Source organism: Protopterus annectens, chromosome 5.part1 (genome assembly GCF_019279795.1).
Source record: "Protopterus annectens isolate FY-2018-M chromosome 5.part1, PAN1.0, whole genome shotgun sequence".
Taxonomy (NCBI): domain Eukaryota; kingdom Metazoa; phylum Chordata; order Ceratodontiformes; family Protopteridae; genus Protopterus; species Protopterus annectens.
The window spans coordinates 33,290,328-33,305,583 of NC_056736.1; positions in this window are offsets into that span (position 1 = coordinate 33,290,328).

Consider the following 15,256-nt stretch of genomic DNA (forward strand, 5'->3'; position numbering starts at 1 on the left):
ATTTTTTGGAGTACAATAGTTAAAAATAGAAAGCATTAATATAATAGTTATAATAACAAAGAACTATATACAATGATGTTCACTGTATATCAAACAACAGAATCAGTTAAATTAATATTTATGTAGAAAAAAGAGAAGGGAAAAGAGAGAGGAAAAAAAGGAGGATTAACGCATTAATCTAGTTCTTTAACTAATAACTCATGTATGTTTTTCCATTGGTAATATCATTTTGTATTCCTCGTAGATTTGGATTTAATAGTCAACATTTCTAACATAGATATTTCCAAGAGAAGACCTTTAAATCCTTTAAGTGAAGGAATAGATGAAGACCTCCAGTTTTTTGTAATTATTTTCCTGGCAATGGGCAAATAGACCAGAGCAAAGAATACTTGCTTTTCTTTATACAGTCTGGAACTGATGTGTTGAATAGTACAAGTGATTTGGTGAGCAAAATGTTGTCTGTAAATATTGCCTGTAAAAAAATTTTAATTTCTTCCAAAATTTCTTTACTAATAAACAATCATAAAATATATGACTCCAATCAGCATTTATTTATGTATTACATCTAGAGAAAACAATATCTTCTTTAGTTATCTTACTTATTTTTTATGGAATGAGAAATGATTTATGTAAAAATCTCCATGTGAAGATTCTCCATTTTAGTGAAGAAGTATCTTTGCTGGCTGACTGAAGACAATTAAATTTGTCTTTCTCTGAAGGAATAAAATTGTTGATTACAGAAAATGAATTCCAATAGTTATCTGAGTATACATCTAAATCTTGTTTAATTGCTCTATAAATATATGATATACTATTTTTAACTGATAGATTATGCTGGATAGATAAAATCAAATATTGAATAAGTTTGGGTATTGAATTCTTAGCAATTGTGGGAATTAAATCTAATTTATGTAGAATATATTTTCTAAATTCTTGCAAATCTAACCAAAGTAAAGTATCAAAATTATATTCTTCTATAAGACTATTAACAAATGTTACCTCATTTTTATTCATCCTCTGATGCCAAAATAATAAATGTTTTTTGTTTAAATAGTGACATTTTAGAATAATCTGTAGAGAAAAATATCCCTTGTGTATAGGCAATAGGGAAGATGAGAAACCAATTCTCAAACATTCTAAACCTAAATTCTTAAATTTAAATTTAAATCTAAATTCTTAAAGATCTTTAGGATTAAAATTACATAAGTAGATTTAAGTGTCAGAATGGAATAATTGGAAAAATTTTTTTAAAAATCTATATGAATGAGTTATTTACTATTTTTGATAGATGAGTATTAACTTTAATTTTAGTATTCTGAAATAAATTTAACATAATCTCTTTCCATTTTGCTAAATACTCTCTGTCTATAAGATAGGAAATTGTTTTAATTAATGATGAAATTGAGTAAATTTCTAGATCTGGTAAACATATGCCTCCATTTTTCCAACTATACATATGATAAGATAATGCAATTCTAAGTTTAATTGGATGCCATAGAATTTTTTTTTAATCAGTGTGTTAAATTGTTTTATTAAAGAGTTAGTAGGGGGAATAAATAGAGATTGTATTATATACAAGATCTTTGGAAGCAATATCATCTGTATAATGGAAAGTTTCTTATCCATTGTTAATAGAATTTTGTTCCATTTACTTATTAAACTCTCTATAGTTGATTACTTTTATTATAATTTATTTGTAAAATGTCTTTACTATTAGTAGTTATAGTTATACCTAAAAATGTTATTTGTTGAGATTGAGGTATATATTTTTTTTATATTCATCTTGTACACTATAACTTTTTGAACCAATTAGAAGGATTTGAGTTTTACTGTTATTAAAAGTAAGGCCTGAGTTTTTTTGAAATATATCCATGTTCTTGAGCAATTCTTGCAAGGTATGATTATTATCACCAAGGGTAATTAATACATCATTAGCAAACATTTGAATTTGTGATGTTTCATTAGAGCTTAGTCTATAACCTTGTATATTACTATTTTCCCTTATTAAGTTTGCCCAAGGTTCCATAATTAATGTGAACAAAAGAAGAGATAAAAGGTAACCTTGCCTGGTTCCTTTTACAATGGGTATATTCTGGGATACATTTATATCATTTTTTATATAGGCTTGACTTCCATTATATAATTGAGTGATAAGATTAATAAAACTATTAGAAAAATTGAACTCCTTCAATAAAAACAAAAAGATATGCCCAATTAACTGAGTCGAAAGCACAGTTGATATCTAAACTGACTAGAGTTAAATTATTCTTTAATATTTTTCACTGATTTAATTAAAGTTATTGTTATTTTAATGTTATTGTAGCAAGTTATATTAATTATAAATCCGGTTTGGTCCATGTCTACCAGGGAAGGTAAAACATTTTTAAGTCTGTCAGCATAAACAGACATAAACATTTTATAATCTGTAATAGAAAGAAAGTCTTACGGCAGAAAACAGCAGCCAAAGCACGCCAAATTCAAAAGTCACCAGTTTCGTAACGATGTTTCTCTATGTAACTTCTCGTTATCAACTCTGTCCCATTCTCCTCATACAACCCAACAAAATAGTATGATGAGTTCTTTAATAACACACCTCTCTTTCGCTCTGGCAGTATTCACATCACCGATCATAAATATCCAACAAATTGTATTCCAAAGAACACAAAAAGATACTCTTGTAGTGTCTAAAAACGTAAATTTATTGTTGAACACACATACGGCTAGCGCTTTCACCCATAGGCTTCATCAGGCCATATATAATTAAATAGTGATGCTCTTTTATACTTTAATAAATACTGACATCACTTCCTCTTATTAACTAATTAAAAAATATATAAAACTCAAATGCATTTATAATAACTAAAAATACATATCTATTATATGAATACATTTACTAGTCTCAATTAAAAATCAGACCATGTACTGAAATTACTAATATTACTTACATTATTTCAATTTCAGTATATTATCAATAAATAGCATATAATACAAATTGGGGAACACCCAACTATATTTCAATACGCTAGATATTCCTAACTAATTTCAAGATACAATTAAAAATGTATGAGAAATTTTTTAGGTAAAAATTAGATAAAAATACATAGAGGAATTTTTCACACTTGCAATAGACTGCATTAAATCCACAGTTATTATGTACACCTCACAAGTTGATTTAATGTAAATGGATGCCCTTATTATAGCGCTATATAACAAGGGCTTTATAGAGGACAACTTCCACTTAAATATCAAAGACTATAATAATGCTCCTATATATTCTACCAGATATCAGTGGATAAACTGTAGTAAATAATCAACTAATACAGTATATTAATATTATATATTTTTTTATATTTTATATGATTGAAAAACTCATAAAATTTTGATGAAGCCTTTCTTTTACATTTGCTTATTAACTCTCAAGCAGCCGATAGTCATTATTTTATTTTACATACTCATTATTTTATAATCTGTATTTAGCAATGAAATGGGTCTGTATGAAAAACATTTTGTAGGGTCTTTATCAGGCTTTACTATAGAAGAAATAAAAGTATACTTCCAAGAAGGGGGTATTATGTTTTTACTTTAGGCTATGTTGAATACTGTGTGTAACAAAGTTAAAGCTTTGGTAGGTAAAATATTATAGATTTAAGAAATTATACCATCATTACCAGGAGCTTTATTTTGCTTAAGTTTAGCAATTTGATCTTGTATATCTTTAAAAGATATTTGTTTATCTATTAGTTTTATTTGTGTTTCTGATAATCTATTCTTTACGTTTTTATTGATAAATGATTGAATATCCCTTGTAACGTTAATTATAGTATTAGAATGATTTATTTTTAAGAAAAAATCTCTAAACTCATTTATCAGGTAAACCAGAAACCATTTTTTCGTTTTGTTGGAGAATATATTTCATTAATTTGATTAAACTTAGTTAACCTTTTAGTTTTGTTGGCTAGGATATTCATAGTTCTAGGATTTATAGAAAAATTTACAAGTTTAAACTTCTCTAAATTAATCATGGTTTTATGATTTAAAATTTCTAAAGATTTATTATTCAAAGTATTTATTTCATTTATTCTAGCTTTCTTATCTAAGTCTCTTGAAACATCAAGTCTTAAACTATCTAGTTTTAATTGTATGTCTTGGAGTTCTTTATCCCATGAGTTTCTTTTCTTTTTATACCAATCAATAATTTTACCATATAAGTAAGCTTTTAGAGCATCCCAGATATATATTTCAAAAGTTTCCTGTGTGTTATTAAGTTCAATAAAATGTTGTACTTCTGTAGAGATAAAATTAGTAAAGTTTTTTAGTTTAGTTACATAAGGTGGTATCCTTTTAATTTGAACATTAAAGGTAGAATATACTATAAGGTCAAAAGTTATAGAATTATGATCTGAAAGAGGACATTAAATCATTTTTGAGCTTGATAGAGAATCAGTTAGGCTATTAGAAATTAAAACCATATCTATTCTTGAATATGAATTATGTCGATGTGAGTAGAATGTATAAAACAATGATTTAGCATCTGCAAAATTATTAATATCCTTCAGCATGTATGAATCTGAGAATTCATTCAATAATTTAGCTATTGCTGGAATTTTCCTTTTCACATTAGTACTAGTATATTTTATATCTGAAATACAATTAGAATCTCCATCTAGAATAATATTACCCTTTGAAACTGTACTATATGGTCTATATGTTGTTTTACTGTTTTTAGTCCAATACCAGGAATCCAGTATATATTTATTAAAGTCAAAATTGTATTATTAAATTCTATAGCAACTGAAGATAACATCCCTTTATTATCTTTATATGTGTAAATTATTTTAGGCATAGGTAATGTATTTCCATAGTATGGCCACTCCTCTTTTGTGTGTGTGTGTGTGTTCAGAGCTAATTAAAAATCTATAAGTGTTGGTATACAATTTTGTAATATCTTCAGTTAATAAAAGGGTTTCTTGGAGAAATATTAGCTGAGAGTTATGTAGTTTAAGATATTTATTCAAAGATCATCTCTTGTTAGGATTATTTAATCCATTAATGTTTAATGATATACAGTTTAAAGATGCCATAAAATGTTTATATTTCTTAATAATTCTTGTTGACTAATTTTTCCATTTTTCCATATTTTAGAACATAATAAAAATTAATTATAAGGAATACAATTAAAAGTTGTATAAGAACTATATAAAACATTTTCCCAGTAAGATATGCTTATATCAAATTCAACTGTGTGAAACTTAGTGAACATCATAAGAGCAATTAACAGAAATTTACAACATATACTAATAACATAAACACTCTCTAACACCCCCTAGAGTTAAAAACTCCTCATTTGAGTGACATCTGTCATTCAAATTGACCATCTATCTAGTAACAACACTCTTCTCATCCCCGTCTAGCTATACATATGTTGTATATTTTTACATTACTAGGCAGTATATGTGACTAAAACAGAAAGATTATAAATTAAATATGTCTAATACATTTGTATATAATCATTCAAGAAACATACTAAAACAGATTAAATGTAACTATCTCATTTTGATTTTATGAAATAATATATCATTAATATTGTACCAAGTCATCATATGTTATATATGTATAATAAAAAAAAATGATGTTTAAATTTCTAGTAGTATGTATGTTTGATATTTGAGTTTATATAGTCCAGTTTTCTATAGATATTTATTGTACAAAGTTGAACATTTCACTAAATAAATGTAATGTGAAAATTCCTCTTTATGTAAGTCAGATTGAGTTTATAATATCATAAGGACCAACCACATGTCATAAAGACAAAACAAAGGCCATAACAAAATCATGGATTCCTTTAATAAAAACCTGTTTTTTGAGATAGCTAGAATGCAGTATGAATGTGGCCAACCTATAGTAAACCATTACCAAGGTGTATCCAGGATATTTTTCTCCCACTAACAGTGCAATAAAATTGAAATGTATATACGCCCAATGAAGAACTGATCTTTCCCTGTCCTACAGTCCCCAAACTAGATACCCATGCAGGTTAGAACACACTGCATCTACTTACAGGATGCTAAATAAAACAATGCTCTCCAGTACTCAATGACCACAAAATGACACGGCTTCCACACATCCTCATCAAGTGCACACCAATTAATGAACCAGGCTCTCCCTGTCTAATCAACTTCCAAAATACATGTCACCACCCACTTAATTTTGTTGCCACTACTGCATTTCTTGTTTGCAGAAGACATGAATATCACAATAAAGCCTAAGAATCTAGAGGTTATCAAATTTAGTCTAATCCTGCCAACAATAAAAAAAACACAAATGTCTTGTAAAGTGAATAAATATTTTTATGATATATGCATGTTGAGCAGATCACTTAACTGCATTTCTCTCTTTTCTCCTCTAGATGGCATTAGAGACCGGTTATTCTGATTATTATTTTATGTTGCGGAGTTCCACAGCTCGGAGACCACAAGGTATACGTCTCCATGGAAACAACGCTTCTCTCCATTTTCATGTTTACCAGCTATGATGCGATCGCAGCTCAAGTCTGCATTTTAAATTATATCTGTGAGGTTCAGGAGGGAAACTGTAAGCAACTTTTCACTGCTAAAACAGCAGATTACCTTGCAGCAGTTCTGGGGAGAATAAAGATAGAAAAAAAAAAGGACTCGCATTTAATACAATAGATATCACAGACTCTATCTTTCAGGCCCAACAAATCACTAGACTACCACCGATGTATCAGCCAACAACGAACCAACAATCTCTCTGCAGCAAACACCATCCAATTCAAAACTAGCCAATATCCAGACAATCAAGGAATCTCACCACCAGTAACTCCACAGAAATCATCCATTCAACATCACATATCAAAAAAAAAAAAAAAAAACACTACATCTACACGGTCCCTGCCTTCGCCAAACACCCAAACCCAAAACCAAGCCATATCAGTCTCCCAAAAGCACCTCCAGTGTCCACCACCACAACCACCAATGAACCCCATCACCAAGACAAAAATATGCTTAACAGAGCAACAACACAGCAACCATATCCATCAAAAACCTCACTTCAAATACAAAGAAGGTAACAAAAAACAATTTCTACAGTACCAAAGACCATCGTTTTGCCATCTTTAAGTATCCATACTTGTTTTAGTCACCAAGACACCACGGATACCATTCCCCAATTAAATGGAGCATCAATAGTAACAGTCTTCAAATAAAACAAGAAAATAATAGATATGAAATAAGTTGCATTCACTTCCTATAATTATCAAGCCGCATATAACAAAGTAAGCTAAATTTACTAATATTATAATATTAAAATCTCCTAGAAACAGCTATATATCATTGAAAAAACAAAGATTTATACAACAAAATCTCACATGTTGAACCATTTTCATCTCCCCAATTTCTGAGTTATGAAATAAATTTTGATTAAAATAAAGCCAATGCAGACCTTTTCAATATTCACATATTCTTGAGTTTCTTTTTATGTTCAGAAGTCATCCAGGAACTATTATCTGCATTTCTCTTAAAACTGGCATCTGCCCAATCCATTTCTTCTATTTTATCAAGTAGCTTTATTGTCTTAATAAAAGTGATGCAAGTTCCTAGGTCATCAAATATTTTTGACCATCTTGAAGAATGATTTTTAATCTGGCTGGAAATAATAGATGAAACTTTATTTGGGCTTTTTAAGTTCTTTAAGCATTGGCAGGAAAAGTTTTTTTTTTGGCTATAACAGAAGATGAGCAATCATTATCAAAGAGTATGACATTATCTTTATACTTAATAAGAGATTTAGCCCATGCAGTCTTTAGTACTATTTCCTTATCATGTGATGATAGAAATTTCACTATAACAGATTTTGTAGAATTACGTTTACCTTTTTTTGAAGAAGTCAAGGACCTGTAGGCTCTCTCTGTTCCATATGAAAGAGCTTCAGGAAGCTGTAATATCTCAGGAAGCCATGAAGTTAAGAAATTTTCCATATTATTTTCTTTGACATTATCAGGTAGCCCAAAGATCCTGATATTATTTCCTCTTGATCTATTCTCTAGATCATCAATTTTTGTTTGCAAAAGGGCATTTTGTTTTAAGAGACAGTATATATTATGTCCATCTTCTTGAATTCTAATGTCCATATCATTTAGTGAAGTTTCTATTCCTGTAATCTGTCTCTTTTGTTGCTTAAGGTCTTCATGCAGCATTTCCATTTGTTGGGAACATTTTTCTTTAAAATTATCCAGTTTTACATCCATTCCATCAATTTTTGTTGTCAGTTCTTGAATATTAGATAATAGTGACTGAAGTTATTTCTTAATAGATGTTTCTTAAAGAGAAGATTTGGTGAAGCTCATTTTTTAGCCTTGAGCCAAAATATTATCTCAAGTACATTTTGGCAGGAAAAATATAAAAATAAAATATTTTTTTATATACTATCCCAGAGGATGGTTAGAAGATTCCAAATATGTAAAAAACAAAACAAAAATAGGACAGTTAAATTAAAAAAAATCATGTCATGAATATTCTGAAAAGGCAGAGCAGAGATAAAGTGCTGTTACTCAGTGGTCATCTTGGCCACACCCCCATATCATAAGATTTTTCAGTTGTTCTTTTTTTTCTATTTATTGTGTTTTATTACTTGTTGTCTCAGGTAAGCCTGCCACTGTTACTGTGGAACACCTACCGCCTGATGTGGAGACATTCGTGACTTCTGATGATGATGGCAGTGATGAAGAGCCACAGTCTGGGGATTCAGAGGGTCATTCTGTTGCTGCAGTTGTGGCTTTCACATCCCCTGACTATAAATTGGACATAGTCTATATGCCTATACATACCAATGACACAGAGCCATCAGAGATAGAACAGGTTGAAGGTAACATGGTTGATTCAGTTAGTGTGGTTATTCCAATTGCAGAGCTGGTTGTGTCTCACCATAGCCATCATAGGGGTTAGACACCACACATGGGTCTTGGTAGAGGTCCTTGGATGAGGCCTACTGTCTGATTTTCACCTGATATTAGTGTGTCAGTAAGTGCCACTCATAAATGAAGGGCCATCAGAGAGGCACAGGTATTGGTTAATTTCTCCAGACTCTAGAAGAGATATTATGCATACTGTATGTTGTGCATTCTGATATGTGAGACTCTTTGAACTGTGTGGGTGGCTCCCTGGAGAGGATGAATGACACACTGGACAGTGCACTGCCTGTAAGTGAACATCTGTTGTGGGAAGGTCAGCATCTGTGTGGCTAGAGAGATGCTACATTGTCAGGTGTTTTGCAAGTAGTGAGCATGTGTGTGATGCCCTACATCTTAACCAAAGCCATGGCATATTCTACATGCCTACATCTGCCAAGATCATTCACAACTGCTGGTTCTTCCTCAGACTCCTCATCTGTATTGGGTGGCCCTGCTGGCCCTGACTGTGGTGCTGGAAAGTGCAGTTCTTGGCCTTGTTGTCCATTATTGCAGCTGTTTCTTGACTATTATATTGCACAGTTTGGTAAAACAGTGAGTATTTTGGCTGAAGTGCCTGAATCATAGTGCAGGACACCACCAGATGTGACTAGACATCTGAACATTGATTTGAGGAACTGGAATACAGCTGTATAACATTCCTAGTTTGAGTGTGTGTATTATTGTTTCCTTGTTCAGTGGGACTTTGTGGGTTTCTCATGGGTGCCATGAGCCAAAGTTCAAGTGGATAACCCACACCTCCTGCCAGGAACCCTTATGGAAAGTCACCCCTAGAAAATCTTATATACAGATCACAGGTGTGCCACATGCATGAGTTATGACATTGTAGATGATACTTTAGGCATTACAAACCAACCGGCAGTTGAGATAATTATATCCTTTCCTGTTAATTTACCTCCTTTACTGTTCAACATATTTGGGTTTTATTTCTATACATGTAAAATTTATGGCTCCCAGAACCTCAGTGAATTGTACTGTGAAACAGAATTTTTGCTTGGTAGTAGATATCTCTCCTTTGGGGTATGTGGAAACTGGATGAGATTCTTGACATGCTTCAGCATTGCATTTAGAAATGTATGTAATATTCTGGAGGCTGAGCCTGTGACAACCCTACTATATCTGATATGTGTCTCTGGAAAGTGCCTGTTGCTAGTATATGTAATGTGACTCATCCCTTGTTTTATACTGGTATGGGCTTTCAGTGATTTCTCCAGAACTTCAAGTGAGGGTGGCAGAGTTTGGAAATTTCATCTAGGGTATACCTTTCTACCCTGTATCGTTCTACAATTTCTGTAGTCTGTAATCCATGATAAGTGAAATGTGGCCTGAATACTCTTCTCCTTCTAGGCTGATGTCTGGTATCAACAGCATCCGAAGCAGCATCTTGTATTAAAGCTTGTTGCACGCACCATTTAATGATAGCAGAAGCAACCACTAACATTTTTTTCCTAAGTATCTTCATGGCTGTATTCCAAAAAGTATTAAAACTGAGGCCAAAATGGTGCACCATGTTTATATGAATATTTTATACATTCCTGAATAGCTCTACCATGTTTAATTGCTTAATTAGCAAGTATTTCTCCTACGTATACCATCAATAGCAAATTTTACTGTTTACCCTTGTTTTGAAGGCAGGTGTAACATGCAGAGTTGTACAATGAATACTAAACTGGGAACCTGCACATGCAGTTAGCCCAAATTGTAGGCATTTATGAATCTGGCCCATATGTTCTGTCTTATTCTCATGTATAAGGCCTTTTACTCTGGTCTGTAAAATTCATGACATATATGTATATCTTCCTATCCATGTGGCCATGTAAATATATATATATATATATATATATATATATATATATATATATATATATATATATATATATATATATATATATATATATATATATATATATATATATATATATATATATATATATATATATATATATATATATATATATATATATATATATGTGTTATATATGTATGTATATATATATATATATATATATATATATATATATATATATATATATATATACATATTTGTCCATATATCCATATTTTTGGTTCTTTAGATGTACATTTTGCATAAAAATAATTTCTGTTGTCTTCCATTAGTCTCAAAAATAATAAGTCTCTGCGTAAAAATACATTCAAGCTTGCCTTCATACAATTAGAAGAGACTTAGTTGTCTTTTCAAAAATGCAATATCAACATATATCAGTTCTGTCATAACTTGACATGCATAACTATAATGGTTGTAATTAATGCACATTAGCAGTAGGTAGTCTGATGACTTGTCTGTGTCATAGTTAAAGCTACTACCTCTGCAAACATTAATTCACCTTGCCATATATCAGTGGACTTCTGTAAACTAGCTTCGTATTGATATTTCTTATTTTGATCGTAGCATTATCGGTAATATTGAGTTAAGCCAATCATGACTGGATTAGGCCTACACATATGTGTGCAGACACATGGCTAGAAATTGTCATTCCCTTCCTTAATGCTTGAAAATGTTGGATAAGTTGCTTTTAATAATACAAGAAATGCTAGATGAGGTTGATCACTTAGAAAAGGTTATTCCTGCATTTAGCCAGGTTACAGAGACATGAAAAATAATTTTTACTCTGACCTCTATAAATTGATTAGTTACCTGAATGACAGGCATGTGTCACTCAGAGTTAATAAGAAATACTGTGATTTAATTATGCATTTTAATGATTGCCTCAATGTTTTCATAGCCCTGTATAATATCTTATATCCCACTCCACATTTAAAATGAATCCCGAAGTCTCATCCCAGCCCAGATATTCTCTAAATGAACTAGCAGTGTATAAATCATGTAAATTAGAAAGTATACTCAAAGCAGTGTTTATCAGTTCAGCTTAGGAATGCAAAGTAAAATTAAGATCAAGAAGTCTTGTGTTATATAAAACATCCTTTATCAAGGTGGGTGCACCTTCTTTAACACTCCTACCATGCTAAAACTTTTATAATGTGTAGAAATTTGAATTAACAAATCTGATTTCCATGATCTACATCAAAATTTAACATCACCAGTCATCTTTTCTGTACCATGGTATACAGCAAAATGGAAGAAAACAAGCACTTTTAAATATATAAATATTTTTCAATTGCAAAGTATTCCTAGTACTTGCATACTATGTTCATTCTAGATATTATTTAAAAACTGTAAGACAGCAGCTCTTTTAATTTTAATGATATAAAACCATAGTTTGTTCTACTTAAAGATTATCTTTTCAAAAGGCAGACACACATGTACACATGTATAGCACATGTGTAACACACACACACACACACACACACACACACACACACACACACACACACACACACACACACACATATAAGAGTGTAGACAGATTCATCCATAGTCTAACTCAAAGGTTAATTTGGTAGATTATTGAATATTAACAATGCACTTAACTTGCTGCAGAAAACAAGATTTTTCTGAAATGATAATATTAAATATCTAAAAAATACATTGCTTGCAGCAACAGTTTTTTATTGTACAATGTCCATTAGCTTTTGAAACTAATTGCTGTTTCTCATAAAAAAACTTATATTTTCAGGTTTTGTCAAAAAGCAGCTTCAGCAATATTTGAACTAATTCATATACATCTTTGACAAAAGTGTAGGTATTTTTTCTATAATCACCCATGTATTGTTTATATCTTCTGTGTTAGTGTGGGGAAACAACAGTTATCTATGGTGCATATGCTAAGTGCCATACCATTCTGTAAAAGTAAATCACTGATCAATAGCTCATGAAGCGATGTCTTTCATTTTATCTTAAATCCATTGTTTATACTGCTTAAGATATTTTATGCCATTTCGTAAAAACAGCATCAGCAAGCAGAATGCATCAGCAATGTGTGGCCCATAATAACTTCTACTCATGACTGAAGGATTTTAATTTGACCACTGTGGTATGATGTAAGACAAACCCTGGGATTCAGAAACACTATGGCCTCGATTGTAGCCACCCTCCTCTGTTTACTTTGCATGTTCAATGAACCCCACTGCTTCTTAATTGTTAAAGCAGCCAGGTAAGGATGCATGATGAGCAACTCATTAAAAAAAGTGGCTGCAGTCACATCCCGATTGCTATGGAGCATTTAGGACTACAGTGCAGCTGCAGGAAAGCATGAACAGCAGCAGTGCGTGTTTGTCAAGTATTAGCCACGATCTGGCATGCACACTTGCAGCAAGACAAAGAAGGTATGTGACAGCCTTTCACAGTCACACGGCATATGTGCTGATTGATTTGTTGACATAATGATACACATATGCAGAGAATATAACCTGTGGAAGGTAGTAAGTGAAGTACATTTGAGAATAATATGAAATATATAACCAAGATTGAACAATGGAGTTTATGCACACAAGTGTACTACAGGTAAAAATATGTATTTATGCCAGTGAATTTCAAGTGAACCACGAATGTAGGTATATTTAACAACATGCTGTAGATGTTCATGAAATGAGGGGAAGAATGATTCCAATGTTTTGTTGTGTTTCCCTTCATTTGATAGACGACTCCACATAGCCGGTTCTATTCTTATAAAGGCCTTTTCTCTTGTTATAGTTTTGAATTTTGGTTAGGCTACAACTGGAAACCCATTCTTTCTGTTTCTCAGAGAATAACTTGTTCTCTGATAGTGGGAATTCTTTATTATTATTATTATTGTTTTTTTTTGGTTTGGTGAGTGCGGGAGGGCAGTGTAGCCTAATAGAAGAGTTTTAAATATTAAAGTGCTGAGGAGCAGAGTAGCTCTGTAAGGAGTAAGTAACCACTTGGATTGTTTTAAAACATCATAATAATGGGTTCTCACATCAGCCAGTAAGATTAATCTACAGATTCTGTTTTCTGCTGCTTGCAACTTATGTGTGTGTTTTGTGGTGAGTTTAGACACAGCAGTGGAAAACCATATTCAAATTTCAGTAATAAGATATTTTAGATAAGACTGTTATTGCAGTTGGAGAACAGTAGATGGGGAGATTCTATAGCAAAGTTTCATATTGAATTAATGTTAGTAATAATGTTGTCAGTGTGTGCACAGATCTTCATTTACAGGTTGAATTACAGAAGCGGGGAGGTAAATAGTATCAGAGAAGCAGACAACAAGTAGTAATTACAGACTTCCAGAATGAAAGAAAAAAAGGACAAAAAAGTATATAACTGTGAGAGGACTTGACTCCACAACCCTCCTAAATTACAGCAGGCAAAGTATTTCCTTCAGAGGTTGAGCTACAGAAGCTGCAATGCAAGCAGTGCTATGGAAACACACAGCATCGGGTGATTATAGATTTGCAGAATGAAAGAATAAGAGAGCCAACAATGGCATATCAGGACTCCAACTTTTTGGTCTAATCTATCATCCACAGGCATAGTTGGCATTGTAATTCATTGCAGGAAGTAGTCACATTCTGTCATTGTTGTGCTATGTATCTATTCCACATTGTATCTATTTCCCAAATAAATCCTGGTTTCTTCTTATTCTGACTATTCCATTATACTCTAACCTTTAATACCTCTCTATTCCTTACATTCCAGAGAAGATACCATGGCAACCTACCACTCTTCTTTTATAGAAGATACTTCTCTCCTTACCTATCCTCTTCCAGCTTTCAGAATCCAACATCACTGAATCTCCTACTGTCCTGCAACTTCTTGTTTTCTTCTTCATTGCTGCTTCCCCACTACCTGACATCTATAAAATACAGATTCATATACTTAATTATGTTACTCTTCAGCTTATCCTCTATTCTTCTCCTCCTACCATGGTATCTTTCACTTCCATGCTTCAATATCTCTCCAACTCTGTCCCAACCACCTATCCATACTTCCTATCCATACTTCTTTACATTCTCCACACATTGCACCAAACCTATTTAATATTGCACCTCACCTTTATTCCAAACATAGACTTATTAACTGCACTTCAGCTCAAAACAAAATTAAGTGCAAGAATCCTCTACAAAAAACATGGATGCATAATTCCCCAATATACTAAAATCATTCTAGGAGGAGATATACACCCTAATTCTGGCTCCACCTATCATATGAACACAAATATAGTTCTCTATCACACTCTTCTCTAACCCAACAGCAGCCAGTCCCCAACCCTGGTGATCTAATTTTGGCTGCAATAAATGTTAAAAGTATAAGAAATAAAACTGCTGAACTACATGCCTGGATTACCCAACATAAGCCTGATGTTCTTGCTGTAACTGAAACTTGGC